We start from the raw sequence: 12,542 nt of genomic DNA, 5'->3' as shown, positions 1-12,542 counted from the left end.
TAACCGACAATATTCACTCCACCAAACCAAAGCATAACCAGTGAAAGAACCAACCGCAACCTTAACCTTTTTATGTTCATCGAAATTATGGGAAGCAAATATATTTTTTATGTCGAACTCCCATTCAATATATAAAGCAGGTTTAAAACGGCCATTAAATGGTGGTATAGATACATTAACCTGATCATGTGATGAGGACATCAATACAATTGTTACACCCACAGCCCCTGCTGCTATACATACTGGACCAATTACTAGAGCTCGTGCACGCCAACTAAATTACCAGGTACTTTCGTTTCTTGGTAATGATTCTAATGTTCATGAGAATATGATGCTGCCTAAATTGGATACATTTGTTTTGCTTACAAATGAAGGGCCTAGCTTGGAGAAGGATGAACATTGGAGCAAGAACAAGCATGGAGATGATGGCATGCGCAAGGGGAACAGGAACGGAGTTACAAGTGATGATTTCAGGACTTTGAAGCCACCATAATGGGTGCATGAAGCCTTGGACGAAATATACAAGATGCCACTTCACAAATTTCGTCCCGAGGCTATTTTAGGTGCTGCGTCACCTTATTATTGGGCCAGGCCCATGTAATTTCGAAATACATAAGTATAGGCTATTTTTAGAGTCCGTATGTGTGGGGAAACAAGAGATAGGGTTGATTTCGGACCCCTCCACCAAGGGCCACGAAATTCCCCCCTCTTCCTCCATATATACAGCCCTTAGGGCATCGTTTAGACTTTGGGTTTTGTTTAGATTAAAAGTTCGCCGTAGCTGCAACTTCGCGTACTTCGTTTGTGTTCAACGACCAGACAAAGGCGTCACAGAACCCCACCTTGATCAATAAAGCTTTCATCTTATATTCGCAATATCCAGATTGCAATCTCAGTTTCTTGCTTGTTCTTCGTTTGCTCGCAGGAAACAGACCCTCGTGGTCAGGTTGATCGTGCTCAGGCGTGGTCAATAAACTCTCGGAGTTGGTTTAGCGATTGCTAAGGCGCGACGTCCTCGCACGTTCGTAGTCGGATCGTCAAAGTCGACTTCCACCAAAGCGATATCCATCATCTCATCGAAAGACGGGACACCTTTGCCTCTATCAATAAGTCTAGGTTTAGCATCTTTCTTTTCCATAAGATATTTAATAGCAGCATGATCAGTGTGAATAGTTACTTTAGAATCAACAATATAAGATCTGAACTTATCACAAGCAAATACAACTGTTAAAAGCTCTTTTTAAGTAGTAGCATAATTTCTTTGAGCATTGTCTAGAGTCTTACTAGCATAATGAATAACATTTAATTTCTTATCAACTCTTTGACCTAGAAACAACACCTACAACATAATCACTAGCATCACACATAATTTCAAAGGGTAAATTCCAATCAGGTGGCTGAACAACAGGTGCAGAGACTAATGCTTTCTTAAGTATTTCAAATGCTTCTACACAATCATCATCAAAGAAAAATGGTATATATTTTTGCAATAAATTAGTCAGAGTCCGAGAAATTTTTGAGAAGTCCTTAATGAACCTCCTGTAAAATCCGGCGTGACCAAGGAAACTTCTTATACCTTTGATGTCCTTGGGACATGGCATCTTTTCAATAGCATCAACCTTGGCTTTATCAACTTCAATACCTCTTTCAGAAATTTTATGCCCTTCATTAACCATAAAGTGGCACTTTTCCCAATTCAAGACAAGATTAGTTTCTTCACATCTCTGCAAAACTCGATCAAGATTGCTCAAACAATCATCAAAAGAGGAACCATAGATGGAAAAGTCGTCCATGAAAACCTCACAAATCTTTTCACAAAAGTCAGAGAATATAGACATCATGCATCTTTGAAAGGTAGCGGGTGCATTACATAGACCAAAAGGCATACGTCTATAAGCAAAAGTACCAAAAGGGCATGTAAAAGTAGTCTTTGATTGATCTCTAGCCGACACAGGTATTTGAGAGAAACCAGAATAACCATCTAGAAAGCAATTGTGTGTATGTTTGCATAATCTTTCTAGCATTTGATCAATAAAGGTAAGGGGTAATGATCTTTCTTAGTAGGTTTATTTAATTTACAGAAATCAATTACCATCCTATAACCTGTGATAATTCTTTGTGGAATCAGTTCATCTTTATCATTAGGAACAACAGTAATACCTCCCTTCTTAGGGACACAATGGACAGGACTTACCCACTCACTATCAGCAACGGGATAAATTATACCTGCCTCCAGAAGCTTGAGTATTTCTTTTCTTACCACTTCTTTCATTTTAGGATTCAGACGTCGTTGAGGATCACGAACTGGTTTGGCATCTGCTTCCAAATTTATTTTATGTTGACATAGAGTGGGACTAATGCCCTTAAGATCATCAAGAGTATATCCAATAGCAGCACGATGCTTCTTCAGAGTTTTCAATAATCTTTCTTCTTCATGCTCTGAAAGGTTAGCACTAATAATAACAGGATATATCTTCTTTTCATCAAGATAAGCATATTTAAGATTATCAGGCAACGGTTTAAGCTCAAACACGGGATCACCCTTACGTGGAGGAGGATCCCCTAGGATTTCAACAGGCAAATTGTGTTTTAGCATAGGTTCTTGTTTAAAGAATACTTCATCTATTTCCCTTTTTTCATTCATGAACATATCATTTTCATGGTCTAGCAAATAGTGTTCTAAAGGATCACTAGGAGGTACGGCAATAGAAGCAAGACCAATAATTTCATCCTTACTAGGTAATTCTTCCTCACGATGTTGTTTACTAAATTTAGAAAAATTAAACTCATGAACCATATCATCCAAGCCAATAGTAACAACATTCTTTTCGCAATATATCCTAGCATTAACAGTGTTCAAGAAGGGTCTACCAAATATAATGGGACAAAAGCTATCTTGCGGAGAAGTAAGAACAAGAAAATCAGCAGGATATTTAGTTTTCCCACACAAAACTTCAACATCTCTAACAATTCCCATCGCTGAAATAGTATCTCTATTGGCAAGTTTAATTGTGACATCAATATCTTCTAATTCAGCAGGTGCAATTTCATGCTTGATTTCTTTATACAAGTCATAAGGTATAACACTAGCACTAGCACCCATACCACATAAGCCATGATAACAATGATCTCCTATTTTAACAGAAATAACAGGCACGCCTACCACAGGTCTATGTTTATCTTTAGCACAAGGTTTAGCAATTCTAGCAGTTTCACCTTCGAACTGAATAACATGCGCATCAATATTATCAGACAAGAGATCTTTAACAATAGCAATATTAGGTTCTACTTTAACTTGCTCAGGAGGTGTATAAGTTCTAATATTGCTTTTACGAACAACAGTTGAAGCTTTACCATGATCCTTTATTCTAACAGGGAAAGGTGGTTTCTCAACATAAGAAGTAGGAACAATAGGATCATTATAAGTGACAGTCTTTTCTTCAACTTTAATAGGTGCAGCTACTTTTACTTCTATGGGAGGATGATATTCAAACCACTTCTCCTTAGGGAGATCAACATAAGTAGCAAAAGATGCACAGAAAGAAGCTACTATCTCAGAGTCAAGTCCATATTTAGTATTAAACTTACGGAAAACATCGGTATCCATAAAAGATTTAATACAATCAAACTTAGGTGTCATACCTGACTCCTTACCTTCGTCGAGGTCCCAATCTTCAGAGTTGCGTTTAATTCTATCCAATAAATTCCATCTGAATTCAATAGTCTTCGTCATAAAAGAGCCAGCACAAGAAGTATCAAGCATGGTGCGATTATTTTTAGAAAGCCGAGCATAAAAACTTTGCATAATTATTTCTCTCGAGAGCTCATGATTGGGGCATGAATATAACATTGATTTAAGCCTCCCCCAAGCTTGAGCGATGCTTTCTCCTTCGCGAGGCCAGAAATTATATATATAATTGCGATCACGATGAACAAGACGCATAGGGTAATACTTTTGATGAAATTCCAGCTTTAATCTTTTATAGTCCCATGATCTCATATCATCACATAGCCTATACCATATCAATGCGTCTCCCTTCAAAGATAAAGGGAAGACCTTCTTCTTAGCAACATCATCGGGTATACCTGCAAGCTTAAATAATCCACAAACTTCATCCACATATATTAAGTGCTCATCAGGATGCTTTGTTCCATCTCCTGTAAAAGGGTTAGCTAGCAGTTTTTCCATCATACCCGAAGGAAATTCAAAAGGAGTTTCATTTTCAATAGGTTCAGTAGGTTGAGGAGCAACTCTTTGCTCTACTGGACGGGGTGAAGATACCCCGAGCAAGCCCCTCAGAGAATTACTTTCCATACTAATAAGTGACAGTAAATTTCAGCACACTATATAAATTTTTCCTTACCAAATTCCACCTACCAAAGGCGCTACACTCCCCGGCAACGGCGCCAGAAAAGAGTCTTGATGACCCACAAGTATAGGGGATCTATCATAGTCCTTTCGATAAGTAAGAGTGTAAAACCCAACGAGGAGCAGAAGGAAATGATAAGCGGTTTTCAGCAAGGTATTCTCTGCAAGTACTGAAATAAGTGGTAACAAATAGTTGTGATAAGATAGATTGTAATGAGCAACAAGTAACAATAGTAAATAAAGTGCAGCAAAGTGGCCCAATCCTTTTGTAGCAAAGGACAAGCCCAAACAAACTCTTATAATAGGAAAAACGCTCCCGAGGACACATGGGAATATCGTCAAGCTAGTTTTCATCACGTTCATATGATTCGTGTTCGATACTTTGATAATTTGATATGTGGGTGGACCGGCGCTTGGGTGTTGTTCTTACTTGAACAAGCATCTCACTTATGATTAACCTCTATTGCAAGCATCCGCAACTACAACAAAAGTATTAAGGTAAACCTAACCATAGCATGAAACATATGGATCCAAATCAGCCCCTTACGATGCAAAGCATAAACTAGGGTTTAAGCTTCTGTCACTCTAGCAACCCATCATCTACTTATTACTTCCCAATGCCTTCATCTAGGCCCAAATAATAGTGAAGTGTTATGTAGTCGATGTTCACATAACACCACTAGAAGCTAGACAACATACATCTTATCAAAATATCAAACTAATACCAAATTCACATGACTACTCATAGCAAGACTTCTCCCTTGTCATCGGGAACAAACGTAATTACTCACAAAGTGATAGAGGCAAAGGTGTCCCGTCTTTCGATGAGATGATGGATATCGCTTTGGTGGCAGTCGACTTTGACGATCTGACTATGAACGTGCGAGGACGTCGCGCCTTAGCAATCGCTAAACCAACTCCGAGAGGTTATTGACCACGCCGGAGCACGATCAACCTGACCACGAGGGTCTGTTTCCTGCGAGCAAACGAAGAACAAGCAAGAAACTGAGATTGCAATCTGGATATTGCGAATATAAGATGAAAGCTTTATTGATCAAGGTGGGGTTCTATGATGCCTTTGTCTCGTCGTTGAACACAAACGAAGTACGCGAAGTTGCAGCTATGGCGAACTTTTAATCTAAACAAAACCCAAAGTCTAAACGATGCCCTAAGGGCTGTATATATGGAGGAAGAGGGGGGAATTTCGTGGCCCCTGGTGGAGGGGTCCGAAATCAACCCTATCTCTTGTTTCCCCACACATACGGACTCTAAAAATAGCCTATACTTATGTATTTCGAAATTACATGGGCCTGGCCCAATAATAAGGTGACGCAGCACCTAAAATAGCCTCGGGACAAAATTTATGAAGTGACATCTTGTATATTTCGTCCAAGGCTTCATGCACCCATTATGGTGGCTTCAAAGTCCTGAAATCATCACTTGTAACTCCGTTCTTGTTCCCCTTGCGCATGCCATCATCTCCATGCTTGTTCTTGCTCCAATGTTCATCCTTCTCCAAGCTAGGCCCTTCATTTGTAAGCAAAACAAATGTATCCAATTTAGGCAGCAGCATATTCTCATGAACATTAGAATCATTACCAAGAAACGAAAGTACCTGGTAATTTAGTTGGCGTGCACGAGCTCTAGTAATTGGTCCAGTATGTATAGCAGCAGGGGCTGTGGGTGTAACAATTGTATTGATGTCCTCATCACAAAGCATATTCATGTTCATAATCAGAGGGGTAATAATATACATATAGGATCTGAACATATGATCTTCCACCAAATAAACCAATTAGCATCAACTACAAGGAGTAATCAACACTACTAGCAACCTACTAGCACCAATCCCGGACTTTGAGACAAGAATTGGATACAAGAGATGAACTAGGGTTTGGAGATGAGATGGTGTTGGTGAAGATGTTGATGGAGATTGCCCTCTCCCGATGAGAGGAGCGTTGGTGATGACGATCGTGATGATTTCCCCCTCCGGGAGGGAAGTATCCCCGGCAGAACAGCTCCGTCGGAGCTCTAGATTGGATCCACCAAGGTTCCGCAGTCTCGTCCTGAAAAGTTCCTTCCTATTTTTTTCTCATCGAAAGACCTCATATAGGAGAAGATGGACGTCGGAGAGCCACCAGGGGGCCCACGAGGTAGGGGCGCGCCCTAGGGGGGCGCCCCCACCCTCGTGAGAAGGGTGTGGGCCCCCTAGCCTTCATCTTTGGCAAGGATTTTTCTTTATTTCTTTTAAGATGTCCCGTGAAGTTTCAGGACTTTTGGAGTTGCGCAGAATAGGTCTCTAATATTTGCTCCTTTTCCAGCCCAGAATTCCAGCTGCCGGCATTCTCCTTCCCTCTGTAAACCTTGTAAAATAAGAGAGAATAGCCATAAGTATTGTGGCATAAAGTGAAATAATAGTCCATAATGCAATAAATATTGATATAAAAGCATGATGCAAAATGGACGTATCAAAGGCCAAGAAGAAGGCCAAGGGGACCAAAGGAGGCCTCCGTCCCAAGGGTACTTGGGACGCGGCGTCCGAAGACGCCGAAACTCACTTCGCCGTCGAATATGACAGGGAGGAGGAAGAGGAGGAAGAAAGCAACTTCCCCCTCCCCGAGGGGGGAAAGAAGAGGGCAGCCTCCACAGATCTGGAAGTAGAGGCGTCCAAGAAGGGAAAGGCTTCCTTCGCGGATAGCTCCACGTGGGACGTCGATAGCAGCCCAGAGCGGCGCCCTCGAAACAAGCCCCTGGCCGAATCGTGAGTATCCAAAGACCCTGATGCCTTCATATATCCTCCTCTTTCACTTCATAATTCTAACATGTTGAATCATGCATTTGTAGTTCGGATCGTTCCGCCCTCGAGCGATCCTCGTCTTCGGGGAACTCGCTGGATCCGAAGGTGATGGACAGCGGGTCCCTTCCAACGGCCTCCTCTCCCAAGGCCATGGACGACGCCAGGTGTTGTCCCGAAGGACCCCCGGCTAGGGAGAGACGCAAGAGGCCATCAGGATGGTGCCAGAGGGCGAGACCTCGGCCGCCGGACACATGGGGGAGCAGATCCCCATGGAGACTGGCGATGGGGGCCATGTCCAATTCGGCCCCCAGCCGAATATGGTCCCGGAGACCTATACGGCTCCGGAATCCGGTAAACAGACTCCTTCATTGGAAGGAGGTGTGCCCATTCCGCCGATGATCTCTGTCCAACCAGAGGCACCGGATACTCTACTGGAGGCGCTGCGAAGCGCTTCTATCGTTGAGGAACACCGTACCCTCATGGGTGCGGTGATTGAGAAGATTCAGTCCGCGAAGAGCGGATTGACCGAAGCCTGCACGAGCCGTCTAACAGGCTTTGAGGTAAGCATTGCATTTATGTGAAAAGAAAGTTACAATATAGACAGTAGCCCCTGAGACTCTGTCCGGTGTTTGGAAAGAAAAGCCGAACAGAGGATCAAATAGTCTTTCATAGGAGACTAATCATATATGTTTTTGTAAATAACCAGGTGTCGCTGCTGGCCGTGACTTCTCATGCTGCCGAAGTCTTCAGACTTAAGCAGAGGCTGGAACGGACCGAGGAAGAGCTCGGCCGTGCGAAAAAGCAGCTGGAGGGTACCCAAGGTATGCAATGATCTTGTGTATGTCCGGAAGGGATGAATGATGTAAGATGATCATAGTGCCATTACATTTATTAGGGGCGGCGACCGAGGTAGAGGCCCTCAAGAAGGCGATGGCCAAGGACGAGGAGAGAGCGGTAAAGGAAAAAGCCGCCCGAGAAAAGCATGATGCCAGGGTTGGTGAGGTCCAACAGGAGCTCCAGGACGCAGTGAAGAAATGCGAGTCCTTGGAGCGCCAGAGTGCGGAGCAAGAGTCCAAACTCGCTAAGTCCCGCCAAAGCGCACAAGAGGCCCAGGCCGAATCCCAAGGCGCCCTCTGGGAGATCCAAGAGGCCAAGAAGATAGCGGCGGGTAAGGCCTTTATTATGCAAAGCAAGTATGTGAGCCAGAGGTATCTCTTACTGACCCGGATTTGGAGTTCTCCAGGGATGTTTGCGGATTTGCCGTGCAGTGTTTCCGATGCTGCGGAATTCTTCCGAGCCAAAGAGGGGAGCTCAATGGAGAAGCTGTTCTGGTCGCAATACCTTGCACCAGAACATCCGGTGCCCTTTAGCGACCAGCTAAAACAGTTGGTCGAGCTGCATAGGGTGGCCGAACTAGCCATGAAGGATTTAATAATTCGGCTGTGGTCTGTCGAAGCTATACCCGGCAGCTACTTCGGCCTCGTGAAGCGGCTGGTCAATGCTTGCCCTCGGCTTGACGCCATCAAGCGGTCGGTCTGCATAGAAGGTGCGCGGATGGCCTTCGCCCGCGTCAAGATACAATGGGCGAAGATGGATGTCGTCAAGCTTGCGACCGAAGGACCGCCTGCGGGCAAGGAGCACTGCATGCCCGAGCGGTATTTTGAAGATGTTCTGAAGGGATCCCGCATTGTGGTGGAGCAATGTGCTAAGGACATTATTTTTGAATGAATACATTCATGTAATCCCGTCTTGTATGATGAAAACAAGGCTTGATATGTAATATAATGCTTTGCTGTTTTGTTTATTTAAAATTTTACCTCCTGTGCGGCCGTTTTTATTAAATCTTAGGGTTGGCCAGTCATCGGCTTCAGCCCCCACGTAGGTAGTACGGGGGTGTTCGGGATGAATCTAAACACTCTTTATCCCAACATTTGGTCCTTAAAGGAGGTGTTTAGCGCTACCAACCACGCAATCAGACTATGTGGCTTTATCACTCTCAGTTAGCCATAGGAGTTTGACAATAAAAGTTTAGGCGCAGCCCCTAGTATCTGAACTAGGGTGCTGTAAACACCTGATCGGATAAGAACCTACTCATCGCATAATGCGGAAAAAATCGCTAAAGATTTGAAACCTCCAAAGAGCTGACCGGCTCACGCCGCATCATGACAGTCGGTTTTTGGCTTTCTCTACTGAGGTGCTCATCCGGATAAACCAGGACACAATCGCAGTAGTTCTCCCTTTACTACCCTAGCTGATATAGCGGAACGTGAGGTAGTAAGCACAGGAGCCGGGCAACCCAACTATTGACCAAAGACATGATTCGGAGCCGATGCATATAATGCTAAATTGGGGTGTCGAACTGTACTATAAAAAGTGTTTGGACTTTGTTGCCGTGTTATGGGGCACAATGAAGCCCCTGGCGGAATAAAGCGTACCAAAGTGTACGAGTGCGATTTGATAAGATTATCAAAAGAACAAACTAGTGCCGCAGAAGTTGGGCTGCAAACTATTTCCATTATAGTTTGATTAATGCGTCAAAGCATATTTTGTACAAGTAGTGCGATAAGCAATAGTGGCTATTTAACATGCCAAGACCAAGGAGGAGCTGCGTATGGGTCATGGAAACTGGTAGAGTGATCGCCAAGAAGGACATCTAGAGATTCCCCCGCACGTATGTGCTACTTGCCACCTTGGTGTGTCCGTCCTTCGAAAGGACTGATTATGAGGCCGGCAAGAGGGGCCTGCGGAAAGGAAACCTGAAGAGGAAAAAATAAAAAGTGGAAGTATGTGTATCCAGGGGAGGTCGAGCCTTATTATGGATCACAATCTAGTTAAGCCTCTGTCTATGCCCATGGTATTTTGAGTGCGTAGTTATGTACGCGCGGCGCGAATGCCGCCACTTGGTGTGGTCTAGGACGGAGGCCAAATTGCTAGTTGAGCTCTTGACGAGCTAGGCTATCCCGGCGCATGGTAGTTCGGACTCGTTTGACAGTGTCCGGGAGTATGGCTGCCGAATTAAGGTTCTGCTTGTGGAGGCCGCTCTGTACTACTGCTGCCAGGGCAGCGGTGTGCTCCTCGGTACGAAGGGAGCACTCCATATTTCCATTGACTATTATGACACCGCGTGGTCCGGGCATCTTCAGCTTGAGATAAGCATAGTGTGGCACCGCATTGAATCGGGCAAACGCAGTTCGTCCGAGCAGTGCATGATAACCACTACGGAAGGGGACGATATCGAAGATTAACTCCTCACTTCGGAAGTTGTCCGGAGATTCGAAGACGACCTCCAATGTGATTGAGCCCGAGCAGCGGGCCTCTACACCTGGTATAACTCCTTTAAAGGTAGTTTTGGTGGGCTTGATCCTTGATGGATCGATGCCCATTTTGCACACTATATCCTGGTAAAGTAGGTTGAGGCTACTGCCGCCGTCCATGAGGACTCGTGTGAGGTGAAATCCATCAATTATTGGGTCGAGGACCAGTGCGGCTGACCCTCCATGACCGATACTGGTCGGATGATCCCTACGATCGAAAGTGATCGGGCATGACGACCATGGGTTGAATTTTGGGGCGAGTGGCTCTATCACATAGACGCCCCTGAGCGTGCGTTTGCGCTCCCTCTTGGGGATATGGGTGGCGTATATCATGTTCACCGTTTTGATTTGAGGGGGAAACTTCTTCTGCCCCCTGTGTTCAGTGGACGGGGCTCCTCGTCGTCTTCTCGCTTTGCGACCCCTTCTTCTTGTCCTCGGCATTTAACTTGCCGGCCTGTTTGAAGACCCAACAACTCCTGTGGGTATGATTGGCTGGTTTATCAAGGGTGCCATGGATCTGACATGGGTGATCGAGTATGCGGTCCAGGCTGGGAGGGCCCTGATTATTTCTTTTATATGGCTTCTTCCGCTGACCGGACATGGAGCCACTGAATCTGGCGTTGACCGTCGTGTCCTTGGTATTATCACCGTTGCTTCGACGCTTATGTCTGTTGTGTCGGGGCTTGCCGTTGCTATTTCTGGCTTTCGAAGTGCCAGGTTCGCTTGTATTCTTATTACTACGGGCTAGCCAGCTATCTTCGCCCATGCAAAAGCGGGTCATGAGTGTCGTGAGGGCTGCCATGGACTTCGGCTTTTCTTGGCCAAGGTGTGGGGTGAGCCATTCATCCTGGATGCTATGTTTAAATGCCGCTAGGGCTTCGGCGTCCGGACAGTCGACGATCTGGTTTTTTTTGGTTAAGAATCTAGTCCAGAATTTCCTAGCTGACTCTCCGGGCTGTTGGATTATGAAGAGGCAAAGGTGTCCTGTCTTTCGATGAGATGATGGATATCGCTTTGGTGGCAGTCGACTTTGACGATCCGACTACGAACGTGCGAGGACGTTGCGCCTTAGCAATCGCTAAACCAACTCCGAGAGGTTATTGACCACGCCGGAGCACGATCAACCTGACCACGAGGGTCTGTTTCTTGCGAGCAAACGAAGAACAAGCAAGAAACTGAGATTGCAATCTGGATATTGCGAATATAAGATGAAAGCTTTATTGATCAAGGTGGGGTTCTGTGACGCCTTTGTCTGGTCGTTCAACACAAACGAAGTACGCGAAGTTACAGCTATGGCGAACTTTGAATCTAAACAAAACCCAAAGTCTAAACGATGCCCTAAGGGCTGTATATATGGAGGAAGAGGGGGGAATTTCGTGGCCCTTGGTGGAGGGGTCTGAAATCAACCCTATCTCTTGTTTCCCCACACATACGGACTCTAAAAATAGCCTATACTTATGTATTTCGAAATTACATGGGCCTGGCCCAATAATAAGGTGACGCAGCACCTAAAATAGCCTCGGGACGAAATTTATGAAGTGGCATCTTGTATATTTCGTCCAAGGCTTCATGCACCCATTATGGTGGCTTCAAAGTCCTGAAATCATCACTTGTAACTCCGTTCTTGTTCCCCTTGCGCATGCCATCATCTCCATGCTTGTTCTTGCTCCAATGTTCATCCTTCTCCAAGCTAGGCCCTTCATTTGTAAGCAAAACAAATGTATCCAATTTAGGCAGCATCATATTCTCATGAACATTAGAATCATTACCAAGAAACCAAAGTACCTCGTAATTTAGTTGGCGTGCACGAGCTCTAGTAATTGGTCCAGTATGTATAGCAGCAGGGGCTGTGGGTGTAACAATTGTATTGATGTCCTCATCATCCTCCCCTTCTTGAAATGAAGTCGTCCTCGACGGAAGTTCATCTTCCTCACCCAAATAAGGCTTCAAATCTGCAATGTTAAAAGTGGGACTAACCCCAAAATCTGCAGGCAGCTCAAGTTTATATGCATTATCATTTATTTTCTCTAACACCTTAAAGGGACCATCAGCACGTGGCATT

The sequence above is a fragment of the Triticum dicoccoides genome, chromosome 4A, assembly GCF_002162155.2.
Source record: "Triticum dicoccoides isolate Atlit2015 ecotype Zavitan chromosome 4A, WEW_v2.0, whole genome shotgun sequence".
Taxonomy (NCBI): domain Eukaryota; kingdom Viridiplantae; phylum Streptophyta; class Magnoliopsida; order Poales; family Poaceae; genus Triticum; species Triticum dicoccoides.
The sequence above is the reverse complement of the archived record's forward strand: the minus strand, read 5'-3'. Positions refer to the sequence as shown.